Raw genomic sequence first — 14,813 nt, 5'->3', positions numbered from 1 at the left:
AAAGGTTCGATGTACAAACAAAACGCAATGCTGATATGGGCACCCCTGGCGCAGAGATTGTAGCACTGGTATGGCGCTCACCAACCACTTTATCACTATTAACTGCGTCGTGCACGAGCTTACGCATCGCGACGCCTTCTCTAATAACATGGCCTACATTTACATGGTCTAGTACACACAAGAGAGCGTCATGGGGAACCCTATCAAACGCCTTCTCGAAGTCTATCTGTAGCATGGTTACTCCAGCACCCGTAACATCACAACATTCCAGAATAGAACGTGCCACGTGAGTGTTCGTAGTGATGGAGCGCCCTTTAATGCCGCATGTCTGATGCTTCCCTACAATTTCCGAGATAACAGTTTGTAATCTCTTAGCTAACACTTTCATGAAGATTTTATAATCACTGTTTGTCAAGCTAATGGGTCGATAGGCAGTTACATTTCGTAATTTTACTGTATCATCAGATTTAGGTATAAGAATCGTATGCGCAGTAACAAAGATGAGGTAGCGACTTAAGCTCGTAAGCTTCGTTATAAATACGCGTTAGAATTGGAGAGACTGTTCCCTTAAATGTTTTATAAAACGCTGCACCAAGGCCGTCTGGACCCGGCGATTTCCCTAAGTTTATGTTTTCTATCGCAAAATCCACCTCTTCATTTGTGATGGGCTGCTCCAAAGCTTCTCTTGTCACATCGTCCAACCGTGTCATCAAGCAAACTAACTCACGTTTGAAAAGGTCGATATCAACTACGCTGCGAGCAAACAACGCACGATAGTACTCCGAAAACGTTCTAACATTTCGTCAGTATCCTTAGTGATCACACCTGCACGTTCAAATTCTACTATTTGCTGCCTTCGCGCATGCCACTTTTCCGCCCCCAACGCTCTTTTCGTCGGCGATTCTCCGCTTATCAGCCTTTCAGCTCTTGCGCGTATTAAGGCACCACGGTACCGTTCGGTATCGATAAGCTCCAGCTTGCGCTTCACCACTCGTATATCGTCCATATATTCACCCGTCTGAGCGATTCTTGATTAAGTAGCAGTTGAAGGTTCGTGCGTAGTGTTTTTTCTTGAAACCTTGCTTCTCTAGCTACTGCACTTGAACGTTCCAGTGCTTTTATTTTAACCTGATTCTTTAATAATTCCCATCTTTCTCCCCAAGGAATTTTGTTGTTTTCCTTGAGTTTTTTAATAAATCAGTTACTTGCTTCACAAAAACATCGTCATTCATCAGCTTACAATTCAGTTTCCATAACTGCCAATTAAAATTATTCCTTGAGTCTTCTCGACTTGCTATAGTAAAATAAACTAAGCAGTGATCACTAAAGGAGACTGGCGTAACATGATACTGTTGACACAAAGGTATAATATCCAAAGACGCATATATCCTATCCAATCGGGCATGACTCGATCCTTGAAAATGAGTAAATTGGACGGTTCGCGTACCTTCCAAACATTGCCCTACATCTTCCATACCACCATCATTCACAATTTCTCTAAGAATAACAGTGCTTATGTCATTAAAATCTCGTCTGCTAGTTTATCTGCTGCAGAAGCAAGCACACAGTTGAAATCACCCGCAATAATGACAAGTTTCTGGCAGTCACAGTATTGATTAACACGCTCGAAAAAGGTTCGCCTCTCTTCCGCATTGTTAGGTGCATCACAACACAATCATACGCCACTCCTTAGCGGCAAAAAGAAAATCGCAGATGATGAGCCTCCCTGAGTCACAACTTAATGTCGCTTGTATTGATAAGCCAAAGCTCTGGCGCAAAAGAAGGCAACAACCTGCTGACGTCCCTACAGCATGGCTAACCACAGCGTCATAAGACAACGTAAAACGTCGAACCATGTTCCCAGTCTCTACTTCACCATCAACTTTAGTTTCCCGTACCGCCACAATGTCGAGGTCAAACTCGGTCACCAATCGGTGCAGCTGACTCTGTTTTTTCGTTTAGACGCAAGCCCTCGGACGTTAATCGTCGCGATACGTAGCGATTTAGGAATAGAAGCCATAGTGACTATGAAGAAAGGCTGGGAATCGTGGTGGTACTCTCAGCAAAAAGCCGCATGCCAGGGCGTCGTGCCATGGCAGATCTTACGCTACGTTGGCGCTGTAGGCAGCGTTGCCGCCACACTTTTACCGGTGGCCACGTTCGGTCGAGGTCTCAGTGAGGGCCGCCGAATGATAGCCGCCTTGGTTGGTGGTTGCCCTTCGCCGTCGGTGTTCGCCGTTGTCTCGTTGGTATCCTCGTGAGCCCGCTTTGCCCACACCAGAGCTTGGTGCTTCTGTGACGTCCATACACGCGGACTTGTCCGCCTCGGCATCTTCGGTAGCGTCCTCGGTGTTCTTGTTAGGCTCAGCTTTCACATCCGTACCTTGGGAGAGGGGTGGGAACTCTTCTTCGGAAGACTTGCTGTTGTCTGCCCCGTCTACCGTGGTCGGCCCAGAAGACGCCTCGATGCTTGAGGTTTGACTCCCGCCGTTTCTTCGGCATCAGCTTCGTCCATGAGGTGCTCTGACATGTCATCACCCCTCAAGGATCCTGCAGCACTTGCGTAGCTTTTCGCACATTGGGAGTCCTCATGGCCATACCGTCGGCAAAGCGCACAACGTGGCACCTGGCAGTCTCTGCGTATATGCCCACTAGATTGCAACGGAGGCAAAGTGGGGCCCTGCCTGGTACAACAATTAGCGCAGGTTCACCGGCCACCTTGATTTGGTGCGGTATGTCGTCGATCTTGAAACCCGCCCCAACTTCAAGGTAACCGTACGGGTCGTAGAGCCCTTGTCGAGAACGCCATGCGCACGCCACTTCTCCCTTGACACGTCGACCACCTTCCCGTACGGCGATAGCGCGGCACGCACATCCTCGTCAGCAACACCGTGGAGCAGCAGTGAATCTTGAAGCGAATACCTCGGTCATTAGGGTCGACTATCAGGCACTTGTGTTCTTTACCTTCACGTCCTTCGCAGCAAGTAGTTTCTCCGTAGCCGCAGCGTCCTTGAGGGTGATAGCCCAGACGTGGTTCATCTGGTACGCCCCTAACGTGATAACGTCGGCCAGCACACAAGATGAAGCAATGTGTCCCTGAAGTCTTCCACTCTGTAGGGTCTAGCAGTAACGTCAGCATGCATAAACACTGTGTTTAGCACAATTTTCCTGTTGGCAGGTTCGGCAGAATAACTCGGTAATCTTCAGACGCAGCAAAAAACCTGTTCCCGCGACCCGCTGGGGCCGCTGATACGCGCCGACGGAGCGCGACATTCCGTGACCGTATCGCTCGAAAGCCGGAAATGGAATCCCGCACGGAGGCGCTTCTCGGCGCTCTCCCCACCACGCACTTGCTACAGAAAATCTACCAGAATAAATACACCAAAAAGGCATCAAAAGGAGAAGCTTCGCCCCCGGAGGGCTCGAACTCCAACCTTTCGGTTAACAGCCGAACGCGCTAGCCGATTGCGCCACAGAGCGGCTGCTCTTTATTTTTTATTTTTTTTTATTTATGAACCTTGTTTTATTCACACACACAGATACACATACACATGTAAAAGTACGCTGGCCTACTTGGGCCACCGTAGCAAGCTAAAATTCTTTGAACTTCACCAATTCATCAAGGACATCCAACCAATCAGGCGGTTCCGTCTGTACACGAAATATTTCACGTATGAAAACAATACTTTCAACAAAATTTTCTCGCGTTGACCGCAGGTTTACATCAGCATGCGTTACCGCCATCCGTGTTTTCCAAAGACTATGGAGGCCTAAGAGCATTATCATATCATATGGGAACTTTTGATCACTGTCTACCGGCAGGAAGCGTATACCCTGCGGTGTTATCGGCAGTTCCTTTTTAAGCGTTCTTTGCAAGACGTCCCAGTAAAATACGGCATCCCAGCACTCAATAAATGCGTGCTCAATGGTCTCGGGTTTCTTACAGATTACACAGTTTGTCGTCCAGGGCACGAATATTCCTTTCTCGGCCAACCATGTTTTCACAGGAAGGGTAGATGTATGCAACTTGAAGAAAAAGGATTTTGCATTTGCTCTCACTGGCATCCTTTTAACTCTTTTTAACACATCTTGCCCAGGGCTTCCATAGTATTTCATTCTGTACATAGGCACTGGCAGCATAACTTCAACTAAATCTTTGTAAAGTTTCTTTCTTGTCACTGTGCTCAGATATTGCATTGAAAATCGAGCTTTTAGTATTCGGAAGGAAGTTGCTACCTCCCGCACGTAGCCTTTAACCCCACAGTTTACAGGCGTTGCACTAGACACAATAATTTCAGGAAGAACATCCTTCAAGCGAACCTGAAGCATCGTACGCAAAAATAAGTCACTTTGGTCACGCAAGAAGACAAAACGAGAAACAATCTGTCGTAAGAACAAATGCGACAGTCCAAGTCCCCCATCTCGAACAGGACGAAACAAGTGTGTTCGACTGACCCTCTCCCAAGTGGAACCCCAAATAAAAACAGCAAACACTCTGTGAATTTTCTGTACGTTCACACGTGTCATGGACAAAAATTGGAGAACATACCACACTTTGGCAATTAAAAATAAATTACAAACAGTTGCCCTTGCAAACATCGATAAATCGCGACCTTGCCATCCTCCGGTTTTCTCTTTTAGACGCGACGTCTCATCTTCCCAGTATTGTGCAGTGCTATTGTAGTGCTCAAGAGGCACACCCAGATATTTCGAAGGAGACACAGTCCACTGTAAATTTGCGAAGACAGCTGGCGTGACATCCCAGCTTCCATGCCAAAAGCCGATACTCTTGTCCCAATTGATCTCGCAGCCGGTTTGTCTGCAAAATCTATGAGTCTCGCTTATTGCCTCCTGCACACTTTCCCTATCCGTACAAAATATTGCCACATCGTCAGCATAAGCAAGCACTTTAACATGTGACGATTCAAGCTTATAGCCATTAATCCTTTTATTGCTTATTAGAGATAAACAGAATGGCTCTAAGTAAATTGCAAAGAGCAAAGGGGACAATGGACAACCTTGCCTTACTGATGATCTGATCTTAATACTATCAGTTAGTTTCTTGTTCACCACAATGTTTATAATACAGTCACTGTACACCATCTTTAAACCATCGAGTATCACAGTGCCTATGTTTGCATGTTCAAGAATGCTGAAAAGAACTTCATGCGACACACGGTCAAATGCTTTTGCTAAGTCGAGCTGCAACATAGCTACTCGATCGCCAAAAATGTCACAACACTCGAGAATACTGCGGGCTACATGCACATTTGTACAGATAGAGCGTCCTTTTATGCCACATGTCTGGTGTGGTCCAACAAGAAGTTTGATGACACTCTGCAGTCGCTTTGCCAACACTTTTGTGTAAACTTTGTAGTCCGTGTTTGTGAGCGTTATCGGACGATACGCCCCCACAGATAGCAACTTAGTACGGTCGTCAGATTTCGGAATCAGCACTACGTGAGCGGCGCGGAAAGAAAGCGGCATTTCTTTCGTTTCGAACGCCTCTGTGATTACTGCATGCAAAATGGGTGCCAAATCATCGGCGTAAGCTTTGTAGAACGCGGCACCGAGGCCGTCTGGCCCAGGTGTTTTCCCCAACGTTAGTTCGGTGATCGCATGTTTGATTTCATCTACGCTAATGGGTTGCTCCAAAAGCGCTCGAGTATCTTCATCTAACCTTGGCATTAAATCAAGGATCTCCGGCTCTAGCGGAGAGCTCCCGCTTCTTTTTTCACCTATTAGGTTCTGATAGTGCTCAACAAATGCTCGTTCAATTTCGTTAATGTCACTGGTAATATTGTTTTGATACCTTATCTCTCGGATTTCATTTTGTGTTGCATATCTCCTTTCGTCGCACAATGCGCGCTTATTGGGAGTTTCCCCCATCCAGAGCTTTTCAGCTCGCGCCCTTACTACTGCTGATCGATATTTTTCAACGTCGAGAGCCTCGAGCTGACCCTTAACTTCACGGATTTCTTTACAGAATTTCCCGGGATTCGCTGTTCCCATGCTGATCATAAAATCAAGCTGGCATTGCAATTCTCTTGTTTTTTCTTTTTCTTTATGACTGAGCAATGTTCCCCTCTCGATCGCTATCAGCTTGACTTCGTTCTTGAAATGGTCCCATTCAGCCGCACGTGACTTTGCTGCTGTGCGGGTCATGCATTCAATTTTTCCTTTTACTTTTTCATTAAACAATTCGTCGTCGAGTAGTCTTACATTGAACTTCCATAACTGCCAGCTGAATTGCGTTTTCCTTTTCTTGCCACCGAGTGTGACCATAACAAGGCTGTGATCACTAAAAGAGACATGTTTTACTTCATAATTAGTGCACATGTTCACAAAGTCAACCGAGGCATACACTCTGTCGAGCCGCGCGCTACTTCCGCGCTGGAAGTGCGTGAAGACGGGCCGATTTACATTCGAAGTAAGCCGTCCCCGATCGCCCAAATCATTTTCGTGGATTAACGCCTGCAGTTCATTTGCACTTTTATCGCGGCCAGACACATTCTTAGCTCTGTCTTCGGCCATCAAAACACAATTGAAATCGCCAAGCATGACAATACGCTTCAAACACTTCAAGTAACGCTCGATTTTTCCGAAAAAGTCTACGCGATCGTTCTCGTTATTAGGTGCATAAACACATATCACTCTCCAAGGCTGGCCGGAAAAATAAAAGTCAACAATTAGCAATCGTCCTGCTTCAGAAACAACAATGCTCACATCCGAAATGTCAAGCTTATTGCGGATGAAGATCGCGCATCCACCGGATGTTCCCACAGCATGACAAATACAAACATTGTAGCGCGTTCGAAAGGTTTCCACCATGCAGTCCGTCTGCTCCTCACTTTCGATTTTAGTTTCTTGCACTGCGACAAGATCCAACTCATTTTCTAAAAATAGTCGGCTCACTTGGTACTGCCTTCTCCGGGCAGCTAAACCCCTTACATTCAGTGTAGCTACTCGTAGCGGCTGCCCAGTTTTATCGTGCATATTTTGTGAGGAGCGAACGGGTCGCACGACGCTCACCTCTGTGCGCGACCGCACGGCAGACAGTTCACCGGGTTGGGCCAGTCCTTGCAGAATTCTTTCTGACACGCTTGCACCTTCTGCAACACAAGCTTGATGTCTCCGCTCCCCGAAGCCGTCCATGCGCGTGAAAGTCTTTCGCAGCTTGATGTGCTGGCACCCAAAAAGCGCAGACCCCGGCGCCTACTTCGGCGTCGTGTCTGCAACATGTTTGTCTGGGGGAATGTTCGGCTTCGGCCTGAATGACGGCCGTCGGCCCAGTGCCGCTTTAGCAGGCGGCTCCTCGGCATTCAGGCCACCATTCGGGTCGTCAAGTTTCACTGTCTCGATGTGCGCCCGCTTACTCGACGACGTAGTCACATCTGTCTCCATTGCGCTCAGCGCGTTGGAGTCAGTCGCTGCAGCTGAGTCTTCCTTGGCTTCTTTTGACAGGTGCAGCCTGTCCTTTTCCGGGTCAGACTGCTTTTCTTGCGGTCCCGGCTGCTCGCATGGTACGGACATCACGGCCAGCTGCAAGAGGGCGGGTGCTGTGGGCGTTACTTGCGGTTTAACCTTCTCACTTTCAGCGGCTGCCGCGTCCTCAGCCTCCGCCTCGTCCATGACAAGCTCAGAGGAATCTGGATTCTTCAACGGCCCTGTGACGTTTGCGTATGTAGGCGTGCACTGACTTTCATCATGGCCAAAACGCCTGCAACGCGAGCATCGGGGCACCCGGCACTCCCGGCGAACGTGGCCTTTTCCTTGGCAGCGCAAGCAAAGTGGTGGCCTTCCAGGCACCACTAATAAAGCTGGCTCTCCCGCGACTCGAAGCTGATGCGGGATATCTTCACTTGTAACGCCCGGCTTCAACTTGAGGTTCACCAGACGCGTTGTGAAGCCCTTGTCTGTGGCGCCCTGTGCACGCCAGCGCTCTCGGGAAACTTCCGTAACTTCACCGTACGGCGCTAGAGCCTCACGTATGTCTTCTTCGTTGACATTATAGAGCACCCAGTGCATTTTAAGGCGTAGGTCCTGGTTGTTCGGGTCAACGACTAGACAGCGCCTGCTCTTGACAGTAATTGTTGCAGATCTTAACAACTTCTTGACTGCTTCTGAGCTCTTCAGTGTTACGGCCCACACATGATTCATCTGGAAAGCTCCCAAGGCGACAACCTCGGGGAGCATTTCCAGGCTGGCCAGGGCATCCCGGAAGTCTTCGACTCTGTACGGCCGAGCACGGATATCACCATGCAAAAAAACTGTATTAAGAACAATCCGACCTTTTGGCAGATGGGGCAGCATCACTTGATAATCCTGGTTGTCTTCATGAATGTTCCTGTTTCCGCGGCCAAGATGGGCCGCTGAGACCGCTCCTTCGGAGCACATGATGGCACGTCCGTTCGCCTCGACGTCCGGAAGTGGAATCCTCCATTAGGCCACGCGGACACAGGAAATTTTGCGCCACCTCAGTTAAATGCGTGTTCGGCAAGCAGTAAATAAAAATCCGCGACAGGACTCGAACCGGCAGTCTTCTGATCCGAAGTCAGACGCCTTATCCATTAGGCCACGCGGACACATAGGACATTTTGCGCCACCTTCGTTAAATGTGTGTTCGGCAAGCAGTAAATAAAAATTTTCAAACCAACGTCCGCGACAGGACTCGAACCTGCAGTCTTCTGATCCGAAGTCAGACGCCTTATCCATTAGGCCACGCGGACACATAGGACATTTTGCGCCACCTTCGTTAAATGCGTGTTCGGCAAGCAGTAAATAAAAATTTTCAAACCAACGTCCGCGACAGGACTCGAACCGGCAGTCTTCTGATCCGAAGTCAGACGCCTTATCCATTAGGCCACGCGGACATATAGGGCATTTTGCGCCACCTTCGTTAAATGCGTGTTCGGCAAGCAGTAAATAAAAATTTTCAAACCAACGTCCGCGACAGGACTCGAACCGGCAGTCTTCTGATCCGAAGTCAGACGCCTTATCCATTAGGCCACGCGGACACATAGGACATTTTGCGCCACCTTCGTTAAATGTGTGTTCGGCAAGCAGTAAATAAAAATTTTCAAACCAACGTCCGCGACAGGACTTCAACCTGCAGTCTTCTGATCCGAAGTCAGACGCCTTATCCATTAGGCCACGCGGACTTTTTTTTCTTTATTGCCTTTTGCAAAATACAGACAGAATTTCGACACTTCACAATTGGTAAAAGTGCCCACCAGTCTTTGGTGTGCACGAGATTTTAAAACCGCCTAAGGTTCGCAATCTCGTTTAACACACTAATCCATTCTGGCTTTTCGTTTTGCGCATCGAACACTTCTTTTATGTAACAGACACTTTCAATAAAATATTCACGAGTACTTCGAACATTTATGTCAGCGTGTCTAACAGCCATTCGGGTGCGCCACAGGCTGTGCAACCCTAATAGCATAAACATGTCGTATGGCACTCCTCCTTCATTTTCCGTCGGGAGAAAACGGATGCCATAGGGTGTTATGGGCAAGTCTTTCTTTATAGTTCGCTGCATGACGTCCCAGTGGAAAACGGCGTCCCAGCAGTCTATGAATACGTGTTCAATTGTCTCTTCCTTGTGGCATAGTAAACAATCCACAGACCAGGGGATAAAAATACCTCTTTCCTGAAGCCACGGTTTTACAGGTAGTGTATTGGAATGCAGCTGAAAAAAGAAAGACTTTGCCGATGGCCTGACAGGCATACGTTTACCCTTTTTAGGACGTTTCTTTCACTACCCACACTGAACATCGATCTATACAGCGGCACTGGCAATACCACGTCAATTAGATCTTTATAGAGACGTTTTTTGGGAACGTGGCTGAGGTACTCCATTGAGAAGCGCACCTTCAGAAACCGGAATGCCCATATCACTTCTTTCAAATATCCACTCATAGGGCCACTGTTAACACTGCTAGATACAATGAATTCAGGAAGGGCCGTACCTAGTCTCAGTTGCATCACTCTAACCAGGAAAGGGTCTTTTTGGTCTCTTAAAAGGCAAAACGACACACTATCTGCTTCAAGAACAGATGCGCCAGTCCAAGCCCCCCTGTTTTGACAGATCGAAATAAGTTTGTTCGACTCGTTCGCTCCCAATTGGATCCCCATACGTACACTGCCAGCACCCGATGCAAACGTTGCACGTGAACTCTAGTCATACACAATGCTTGCAATACATAGCACACTTTGGCAACGGCAAACAGGTTGCAGACCGTCGCGCGGGCAAACATCGAAAGACTACGACCACCCCATTTAACTGCTTTTTCTTGCACCTTCATTGTTTCATTTTCCCAGAATTGCCCCGCCTCTTTATAGTGCTCAAGCGGCACCCCTAGATACTTTGTCGGCGCAACGGTCCACTTCACATTCAAAAAGATGGGTGAAGTGCTTTGCCATGTTCCATGCCACACCCCTAAACACTTATCAAAGTTTATCACGCTACCAGTCATTTTACAAAAAGATAAAGCGTCCTTTACCGCGGTCGCGACACTTTCTTTATCGCTACAAAACAAAGCAATATCATCCGCGTATGTAAGCAGCTTTACTTCCGTTGACTGTAAACGAAGACCTACAATACTGTTGTTGTAAAGAATCTTTCTGCAGAATGGCTCGAGGTACAACGCAAATAGTAGAGGACTTAAAGGGCATCCCTGGCGCACACTTGAGCGTACGTGAAAGCTGTCGCCTACTTCCTTATTTATTATAAGGTTAGCGGTACAATTAGCATAGCACATCTTTACTCCATCGAAGAGCACCGAGCCAACATTTACATACTGAAGAACTGAAAAAAGAACGTTATGTGATACACGATCAAACGCCTTTTGCAGATCAAGTTGAAGCAATGCTACATGTTCACCCCACGCATCACAGCATTCCAGAATGGTTCTAGCAATGTGAATATTTGTGTAGATTGATCTTCCTTTGATTCCGCACGTCTGATGCGGTCCTACAATTCGTGTTATAACTCGCTGTAACCTCTTTGCCAAGATCTTAGTAAAGATTTTATAATCAACGTTAGTCAGCGCTATTGGGCGGTAAGACCCAACTGACAGCAATTTTTCTGAGTCTTCCGTCTTGGGAATGAGTACTATATGCGACCGCCCAAATGACGGGGGTGCATATTTTCGCCTATACGCCTCACTAAATACCAAAAATAAAATGAGGCTCACATCTTTTCTGAAGGCCTTATAGAAAGCCGCTCCCAACCCATCAGGTCCAGGAGACTTCCCCCGAGCTAAATCCTCAATGGCATCTTCAACTTCTTTTTGGCTGATCGGTTCTTCCAGATATTCACGGTCTACGTCATCTAGTTTTGCCATGTTGGCCAGGAACTCGCGTTCGAATTCTTCCGGGACATCGTTACTTCTTCGAAATAGTTCGCTATAGTGCTCGAGGAACGCTCTGTGTATTTTAGCTTGTTCGTCGGTGACTTCATTCTTATAACTTATTTTCCGAATTACGTTTTGCCTTGCGTGAGCCTTTTCGTCTGCAAAGGCTCGCTTCGTGGGCGTTTCGCCGAGCCATAGCTTGTCCGCCCTTGCTCGGATCACCGCTCCTCTGTACTTATCTTCGTCGATAAGCTCCAGTTGACTCTTAAGTTCATTGATCTGCTTTGCGAACGTACCAGGTTTATCGGCCTCTACTCGGTACATAAAGTCCAGTTCTTGCTGTATTTCTTTCTCCTTTTTCTTTCTTCGTACTTCATCACACTAGCTTTTCTATTGCACAAATCTTTATTTCTTCTTTAAAAAGCTCCCACAACTCTATCACGTCATCATGCCTTGCCAATAGCTGTCCGAACTTTTCCTTTACGCACTCAACGAACGATTCATTATGTAGCAGCTTGTCATTAAATAGCCACATCTTCCAATTAAAGCGTGAAGTCCTCTTTGCGCGTCCCAAATGTGACTAACACCAAACAATGGTCACTGAATGACACATGTTTAACGATATAACTGTGGCATGCTGGTACTAACTGCAATGAAACATATATCCTATCCAGTCTCGCGTGGCTAGCACGCTGATAGTGTGTAAAAACTGGCCGGGTACCATTAGACAACACCTGTCCTATATCTTCTAAATTATGCTCTTGTACCATTGCGATCAAGCGCGAGGCACTCTTTTCCTTAACTGGAACATTTTTGACACGATTCAGCCACTGAGCAAACACAATTAAAATCTCCAAGCATAATTATTTGTCTCTCGCACATCAAGTACTGCTTCAGCCGTTCAAAAAACACGTCTCGTTCATTTTCGGCATTAGGGGCATATACGCAGATTATTCGCCAACCAGAATCTGACATTGAAAAATCGGCTATAACAAATCTACCACTCTGGCACACAAACACATTCTCAACAACTATTCCTAAACTGTTTCTAATGAAAATAGCACATCCACCTGATGTGCCGAATGCGTGGGCAACACAAACATCGTACCTAGCTCGGAAAGGCAGCACCATGCGGTCAGTTTGTTCCTCGCTATCTATTTTTGTTTCTTGCACTGCAACTACGTCTAAGTCGTTCTCCAAGAAAAGGCGACTCAGCTGGTACTGCTTCTTTCTAGCATTTAAACCTCAGACATTGATAGTCGCAATGCGTAGTGCTGTGCTCGAATTTATCGCCATAGATTAAAATATGTACGCCATGGTGCATACCTCTCGAGCAAAGGCACAACAAAACATCCGCGGCTCATTAGCGACAAGCCAACCTGTTCCCGACGTCTGCGCTCCTCGAGCTTCGGCTTGGGTCGCGTTGCCGAAGGCTCCATTCACTACCCTTTTTTGATCGTTCATGAGCATCGTCATAGTCCCAAAGAAGCCGCTGGGCGCCAGAGCTCGCGGCTACGTTGGCGGTTTCAGCACCGCTTTTCTGTCTGGTGGAATGTTGGGCTTTGGCTTCAATGATGAACGCCGAGTCACCACCGTTTTCGTTGGCGGTTCCCCAGCGCCAGCGACGTCTTGTCCGTCCGAGTCGTCTGTTGCAGCTTCGCGTCCGCGTTTGCTGACTGCGTCTCTGCTGTCTTCCTCCGTGACGTCCATGCTACTCGTGAACTGACTAGCTGGCTCTGTTGAAGGTTCGCCCTCTTCAGTGCCTACACTGATTATTGCAGGCACGTCCCTTACGTCGGTCTCTTCTACAGTGCACCGGTCTCCTCGCTTTCCATTATCTTGTGGATACAAGGGCGTGTCTATGGGTCGTATCTCCTTTTGGTTCACTTATCGCGACGTTCCTGCAGCTTCTTCCGCGTCAGCTTCGTCCATGACGAGCTCTGTGACGTCCGTTTTTCCCATTGGGCTTGTTACACTTGCGTATGTCTTCACACACGAGCTCTCGTCGTGGCCAAAACGGCGGCACCGTGCGCAGCGAGGGACACGGCAGTCTCGCCGTATATGCCCCGCGGTGTGACACCGCAAACACACTGGTGCTCTTCCCGGAGCAATTAGCAGCGCCAATTCTCCACCGACACGAAGCTGGTGTGGGAGGTCATCGACCTTGACGCCTGCATGAAGCTTGATGCTCACCGTCCGCGTGGTCGTGGTTTTCTCCTGGATGCCATACACTCGCCACTTTTCTTTCGCGACGTCCGTTACAGTCCCGAACATTGCAAGTGCAGCGCGTACATCTTCATCGGGAACGTTGAACAACAGCCAATGCAACTTCAGGCGCAGGTCTTGATTCGTCGGGTCTACCACTATACAGCGGCGACCTTTCACTTTCATTTCACCTATAGCCAGGGCTTTCTTGACGCCTTCAGCGTTCTTGAAGGTGACGGCCCACACATGGCTCATCTGATACGCCCCTAAGGCTATCACCTCAGGGAACAGTGCCAGATGGTCCAACGTATCCCGGAATTCTTCAACTCGATAAGGCCTTGCACGCACGTCAGCATGTAAAAATATGGTATTCAAAACTGTACGACCTGTGGGCAAAGTCGGTAGGATGACCTCGTTATCCTCATGTTCAGCTGGAGTATTCCTGTTACCGCGGCTGTTCATAGCCGCAAACACCGCCCCATCGGAGCACATGATAACCACGTCCGTAGGCTTTCGCGGCCGGAAGTGGAATCCACGGCACACCGAAGGACGGGAGGCGGAAGAAATAGCACATCTTGTTCTCACTGCGAAACCGGTTGTGTTACTACTGCAAGCTGCATGACGAGTGCCGAGAGGCGCTTTCGTTTACCTGGATATAAATAAAAGAAAAAAAAATACTGCCGTGACCAGGATTCGAACCTGGGTTATTGCGGCCACAACGCAAGGTACTAACCACTATACGATCACGGCACTCCGAAGGACGGGAGGCGGAAGAAATAGCACATCTTGTTCTCACTGCGAAACTGGTTGTATTACTACTGCAAGCTGCGTGACGAGTGCCGAGAGGCGCTTTCGTTTACCTGGATATAAATAAAAGAAAAAAATACTGCCGCGACCAGGATTCGAACCTGGGTTATTGCGGCCACAACGCAAGGTACTAACCACTATACGATCACGGCAGACCGAAGGACGGGAGGCGGAAGAAATAGCACATGTTGTTCTCACTGCGAAACAGTTGCGTTACTACTGCAAGCTGCGTGACGTGTGCCGAGAGGTGCTTTCGTTTACCTGGATATAAATAAAAGAAAAAAAGTACTGCCGTGACCAGGATTCGAACCTGGGTTATTGCGGCCACAACGCAAAGTACTAACCACTATACGATCACGGCACACCAATGTTTTTTTTTATTGCCGGTAAGCAGCGGTACAGAGGAATACCAACATAACTAACACATGTACATACACAGATGGC

General features: G+C 47.9%; 1 protein-coding gene and 8 non-coding genes across 9 annotated transcripts in view; 1 reads left to right on the top strand and 8 right to left on the bottom strand.

Annotated features, from left to right (window-relative positions):
- Window positions 1–14,813, top strand: part of LOC119440572 (collagen alpha-1(VII) chain) — a 267,441-nt gene that overhangs the window by 244,570 nt on the left and 8,058 nt on the right. The gene's annotated exons all lie outside the window — the stretch shown is intronic.
- On the bottom strand, window positions 8,513–8,585 carry Trnar-ucg (transfer RNA arginine (anticodon UCG)). Its single transcript has one exon. It is a non-coding gene; the product is annotated as a tRNA-Arg (tRNA).
- Window positions 8,657–8,729, bottom strand: Trnar-ucg (transfer RNA arginine (anticodon UCG)). Its single transcript has one exon. It is a non-coding gene; the product is annotated as a tRNA-Arg (tRNA).
- Trnar-ucg (transfer RNA arginine (anticodon UCG)) lies at window positions 8,801–8,873 on the bottom strand. The gene has a single exon. It is a non-coding gene; the product is annotated as a tRNA-Arg (tRNA).
- Trnar-ucg (transfer RNA arginine (anticodon UCG)) lies at window positions 8,945–9,017 on the bottom strand. The gene has a single exon. It is a non-coding gene; the product is annotated as a tRNA-Arg (tRNA).
- Trnar-ucg (transfer RNA arginine (anticodon UCG)) lies at window positions 9,089–9,161 on the bottom strand. Its single transcript has one exon. It is a non-coding gene; the product is annotated as a tRNA-Arg (tRNA).
- Window positions 14,241–14,312, bottom strand: Trnah-gug (transfer RNA histidin (anticodon GUG)). The gene has a single exon. It is a non-coding gene; the product is annotated as a tRNA-His (tRNA).
- Trnah-gug (transfer RNA histidin (anticodon GUG)) lies at window positions 14,450–14,521 on the bottom strand. Its single transcript has one exon. It is a non-coding gene; the product is annotated as a tRNA-His (tRNA).
- Window positions 14,659–14,730, bottom strand: Trnah-gug (transfer RNA histidin (anticodon GUG)). Its single transcript has one exon. It is a non-coding gene; the product is annotated as a tRNA-His (tRNA).

Source organism: Dermacentor silvarum, chromosome 2, assembly GCF_013339745.2.
Source record: "Dermacentor silvarum isolate Dsil-2018 chromosome 2, BIME_Dsil_1.4, whole genome shotgun sequence".
Classification (NCBI taxonomy): Eukaryota; Metazoa; Arthropoda; class Arachnida; order Ixodida; family Ixodidae; genus Dermacentor; species Dermacentor silvarum.
Note: the sequence above shows the minus strand (reverse complement) of the source record. Positions and strands in the feature narration are given on the sequence as shown.